The sequence below is a fragment of the Panthera tigris genome, chromosome B1, assembly GCF_018350195.1.
Source record: "Panthera tigris isolate Pti1 chromosome B1, P.tigris_Pti1_mat1.1, whole genome shotgun sequence".
Lineage (NCBI taxonomy): Eukaryota > Metazoa > Chordata > Mammalia > Carnivora > Felidae > Panthera > Panthera tigris.
In genome coordinates this window covers 143,566,683-143,572,682 of record NC_056663.1, presented here as the reverse complement: position 1 = coordinate 143,572,682, position 6,000 = coordinate 143,566,683, and positions in this window count along the sequence as shown.

The window sequence follows — 6,000 nt, the reverse complement described above, 5'->3', positions numbered from 1 at the left end:
GGATGGATGGATACAAAGATATACAAGATAGGTACTGATGGTCGTAGCACAGAACTAGGGATTCTGGCTTTAATCTGTTCTATTAACTGTATGCTCTTGAACACCAGTTCATTTAACCTCTCTCATAGAACATTAGTGTCTCCATCTGTACAACAGAGGAAAGAACATCTCCCCAGCCTTCTCAAGGACTATGTTGACAACTGTGGCCAACAGACTCCAGGTAGCCCATTATGATCCCTACTTCTGGTGCCAAATCCCCTCCCCTTGAGTGTGGGCAGGACAAGTGACTTACTTCTAACCCATAGAATATGGTGAAAGTTACAACTCATTCTATGATTATGTTGTTTTGTGTAAGACTATCTTGCTAGTGGACTCTCTCTAGAAACTTTTTGCCAGACTTATTAGAATTCAGTGTGCAAGCTGAGAAAGCCCACATACCAAGAAACAATAGGCAGCCTCCAGGAGCTAATAGTGGCCTCCGGGACCTGAGTGTCCAGTAGCTGAGGATCCAGCAAGAAACCAGAGTTCTCAGTCGTACAACCACAGGAAGTTAATTCTTCCAATAACTTAAATGATCTTGAAAGCAGATTCCCTTCCAGCTGGTCCTCTAGGTGGGAACACAGCCTAGCTGATGTCTTAATCACAGCCTTGTGAGACTCTAAGCAGAGGACCCAGCTGAACGGTGCCCAGACTTGTGACCCACAGAAACCATGAGAAAATAAATGTGTGCTGTTTAAGCTGTTACATTTGTAGTAATTTATTATGCAGCAATAGAAAGTGAATACAATATGGTGCTTGGGTGGCTCAGTCTTTAAGCATCTGACTTTGGCTCAGGTCATGATCTGATGGTTTGTGAGTTTGCGTTCCACAGCAGATGAGCTGGAGCCTGCTTACAGTGAGCTGGAGCTCTGCATCAGATGAGCTCATGCCCCGCTTCAGGTGAGCCCTGCTTTCTTTCTCTGTCCTTCCTGGGATTCTCTCTCTCCCTGCCCCTCACTCACTTGCACCCTCTTTCTGTCTAGAAAGAAAGAAAGAAAGAAAGAAAGAAAGAAAAGAGAAAGAGAAATGAAAAAGAAAGGAAAGAGAACAGAAAAGAAAAGAAAAAGAAAATGAACACAATAATCAACGGAGTTATGTCAAAGCATTTATAATAAACTGACAAGTGCTAACTATCTGTTAGGTAGTAGCCTCAAAGTTCACCAAAAACTTCATGAACACTCTACATGACACAAAAGTTTAAAAAGTTACTCATATGTTTTAGGGATGAGGGGGTCCATAGGTCATTTTTTAACCAAGTCTTCACATAAATTTTTCCAATTTTCCTTAAAATTACAGCATCTTTTATTCTGACCTTGAAGTTCTGACAACTGTGTCGCTAATCACTTTCGGTCTGAACTTCTATTCCTGTCAATAGTGACAAAATCTGGGATTTAACTGTTCCTCCTCAGAGAACTATGAAAGCCCAGGCTATTTTAACTACGGATCCCATTTAATAGGTATGCATCAGCCCACATTTCAGTGGAATTGCCACTTTCATCATTTTTACTATGACCCTACTTGTTGCTGTGAGTATTAAGAGCATCAAAAGTGCTTATACTTTGTGTCTAAGTTTTCCTTCCGGAGACTTTTAAAATGAGGTTGGGGGGACATTGTCCATGTCGATATGTCAAATTTCATCACAATTACAGGGGTATAAATGATATGCCATCAATCTCTGTTACCAGTAATAACATTCCTTGCCTTCTGTGGCAAATCTCCTTCCAAGAACCCCTGACCCATGTATAAGCAGCTCTGTGGCTCTGGGAGAGGACAACACAGAGCTTTTCCCCCTAATCATTCCAAATCTGCAGTACAATGATTATAATAATGCCCAAGAACGAGTATCCACTAAGTGTCAGGCTCTTTGCAAACATCTCACCTAATTCTAAAACGACCCTGCAAAGTAAGTATTTTCATTTCCATTTTATAGATCTGGAAACTCTGACTTAGGAGGAATAATTTCCCAAGCTGAGGTCACAAATCCATAAGTCACTCAACCAAGATTTTAAATCAGGTATGTAAGATTATACCCCACCTCCTTTCCTCCACATCCTAACAACCCCTCTAACATGAAAATTAAGAACACATCACAGCACTGATTTAAGAGTATTTCCCAGTCTTCTTCCATTCATTCACATTCTTTTAACGTTCTAGCCCTTTTTGGTGGTATTTATCTAATCACCAGTTTATAAATAGAATGATGCCTAACTTCAGTAAAGGGATCTTATATTAGTTAGGAGTACACTTGGCTGTGAGTGATAAAAATTGTAAAATAACATTTACTTAAACAAGATATGAGTTTACTTCTCTTTCAGTAGGCCCTGTATGGATTTGGACATGATTAAATCCAGGACCCGGCCCTCAGGAAATTTACAATCTAAAGGAAAAAATAAACAACTGCTGATAATGTGAAACAGAATGCACACTTTGCTATAATAAAAATTGGAGGAAAGGGCTGAGGAGCAAAGAGGAAGTTCGTTCTAATTGGTAAATCCAAGAAGATTCCTTTGAGGAAGTAACATTGAATTAAGCTTTGAAGGTGAGAAAATTTTCAGTAGACAACAAAGGAGTCAGGGAAATATTTAAGATGCAAGGGGGAAAAAAGGACATTCTGTACTGAATAAATAACATGAATAAAAGCAAAGTGTCATAAAAGTGCTAGTCCATTTCCCATTTATAGAGAGGGGCTTACGTCTGGAAAAGGCTCCTTTTTTTGTTGTTGTTCCCCCAATATCCATCCTTCCTTTCTTCTATAGAAATAGAACCTTTAGAGGCACCTGGGTGGTTCCGTCAGTTAAGTGTCAGACTTTGACTCGGGTTATGATCTTGCAGTTCATGAGTTTGAGCCCCACGTCCGGAGCCTGCTTCGGATTCTGTGTCTCCCTCTCTTTCTGACCCTCTCCCGCTCACACTATGTCTCTCTCTCTCTCTCTCTCTCTCTCCCAAAAATAAAATAAACACTACCAAAAAAAAATTATTTAACAAAAATAGAATCTTTAGCAAAGGACATGGCCACTCAAAATAAAGACTACATTTCCAGACTCCCATATAGCTAGTCTGACCACATGACTAAATTCTGAATGATGGGATGTATACACATGTATCATGAAATAGCAACTGAGAGGCACCTGGGTGGCTCAGTCAGTTAAGCAACCAACTCTTGGTTCTGGCTCAGGTCATGATCTCATGGTTTGTGGATTTGAGCCCCATGTCAGGGTCTGTGCTGATAGCATGGAGCCTGCTTGGGATTCTCTCTCTCTCTCTCTCTCTCTCTCTCTTCTCTCTGCCCCTCCCCTGCTCACTCTCTCTCTCTCTCAAAATAAATAAATAAACTTAAAAAATTTTTTAAAAGAAATAGCAACTGAGAATCATCTTCTTTTTAATTTTTTTAAGTTTGTGTATTTATTTTTGAAAGAAAGACAGAATGATCAGAGAAGGGGTGGGAGAGGGGAGGGAGACAGAGGATCCAAAGTGGGCTCCTTGCTGACAGCAGAGAGCCCTTGCAGCGCTCGAACTCATGAACCATGAGGTCATGACCTGAGCCTAAGTCAGAAATCCAACTGAATGAGCCACCCAGGTGCCTTGCAACTGAGAATCATCCTTAAGAAACCAGTCAGAAATGTCCCTGGCCTCTTCCACTTTCCTTTGCTTCCTTCCTGCATGTAGGAACGTGAGGTAGTAGGGAACTCTTGAGCAGCCATCTTGAAATTTGAGATGAGCTTAGGCATCATGTTGGAGGTTCCAACATCCTATAATTTCCATAGAAACTTCTCACTGGTCTAGATTGGCTCTTCAATTGGGAATGGGGTCAGTAGAGAGAATACTATGCCTGCTCCTTGAGATCTACAATGAGACTGTGCCCTACCGAGCGATGTTGAAGAGAAACATGGGCCACCAAACAGACATCAATTCTAGATTAACACATATTCTTAGCTGTGTTTTTTGAATACCTGAAAGGGATGGGTACCTGCTCACAGCAACATGTGTTTAAATCCTCCTTCCCCTCATATCTACTGCCCTCCCTACACTTTTTCTCTCTTTCAATCTCTAAATTTCCCTGAAAATTTCCTTCAAACAGCTCCTCCAGTAACTTTAGCTATGCCATTTCTCCTTGTATCCCTCTGAAGACCCCAGGCACGCAGCAGTATGGTGGGGACACATGCCATCACATGGGAGCTGAGCTCCAGACAGGAAAACTTCCATTGCATGAGGAACCCAAACAGCAAGACACATAACTTGTCTCACAAAATATTTTCATCCTTCTGCAGAATCTATTAAAAGGTAATGTTTCCAATGCTAGTCTTTGATTCTAACCCCCAATGTGTCTCTCTTTCAATAAGCAAAACCTCTAAAGAAACAATAGAAAATATGTGCAGATCAGGAAACATTGCTTGCCCTCCAAGCCATTTCCCTTTTGTCCTTACTAATAAACACTTATTTTGTTCAGATTTGAGGAAGCAATGTGCTCAAGGAAGTTTGGACTCTACCCCAGCCCTAGAAGATTAAACATAATTAGCCAAGCCAGCCATGCTGATTCCATTTCCTTTACCAATGATTGGTGTGAGTGTGGGTGTATGACCCACTTCTGTTCAAAAGGGCCTGAGAGGAGCTTACTAGGAACTTCTCGGAATGACTTTTCTCCATGATGAAGAAGGAGAAGGGGGGGATGGGGGATGAGAGGGAGGGGGAGCAGGATGAGAAGGAGAAGGGAGAAGAAGGTGGAGGACGAAGGGGGGAAGAAGGAGAAGCAGCAGCAGCATAAAGGAAGCACTCTCCTTCCTGTTTGAGTTCAGTTATGTGAGGACATGATGCTTGGAGCTATGACAGTCATTTTGTGACCATGAAATGAAAACCAGAAGAATCACAGAGAAGCTGACCCAGAACGCAGATATCAACTGTGCTGCTGAATTAACAAACCTTGGAACCACTTAGTTCCAGATTTCTGTTATGTAAACAATAAACTTTTATTTTTAGGCTCTATTCAACATCCCATCTCTTATAGCAAAAAGCATCCTAACTGATAAAATATTCATGAATGACATCCATTTGCTTCCCTTTCATTCAATATTTCAAGGTTATTGAAGTTATTATAAATAAAATTATTGAATATTATTATAAATAGAATCTTCACTTTTAGTTAGGCATAACTATAAATTAGACATAATTCATAATCATATTAATAATATTTGACAGATGTAATCAGACCTTGCAGACACATGAACCTGAATCTTTATGAAGGTCATCACAGCCAGGTCATTTTGCAATGTCTTTACCATCTCATTTTCATTACTTTATCTGACTGGTTGAACCCATTGGCTGCCCACCCAAAGAGGTTGATAGCCATGGGGTACACTCATTGTGTATGAACCACACTTTTGGGGCTTGACCTGAGAGTGGGGTTAGAGATGCCCCAAAGCCTCTCAGCAGAATGAAAAGCCAAGTGGTCAAACTGGAAGATCTGCATGGAGAGCGAAGGTTTTCCTAATACCCTTGTTGAAATGTTTCAACTTGTACCTTGGAAAATTTGTGAGAAACTAACAACGAGTCTGAACTGCTTTTTCCCAGCTAATGTAGAGTTCTTCTGAGTGCCCTAGGACATAGCATATATTTATATGCAGCCTTCTTCACAGTCATTTTTCATTATCATTGGATCTGGAATATCATGTACCCAGCTGTGTAATGTACCTGCCCTAATGTGCAACACATTTATTTTAAAATGCCATTTGTAGATTCTCTCAAGCCTGCAAAGGACATAATGAGATAATGTGGTGGAAAGCACTCGGTAATCGGTGAGGTACTATAAAAATGTTGCTATTTTTATTACAACTCTAGATTTTTTTTTAATTTTAAAATGTTAAAGGGAGCAATGGCTTTATAAAAACCCTCTCTTGATCCCAGATTGCTGCTTTTAAGACACTGGGACACATTCCTACAGGTAGATCTGTGCTAATGGTTTCTACC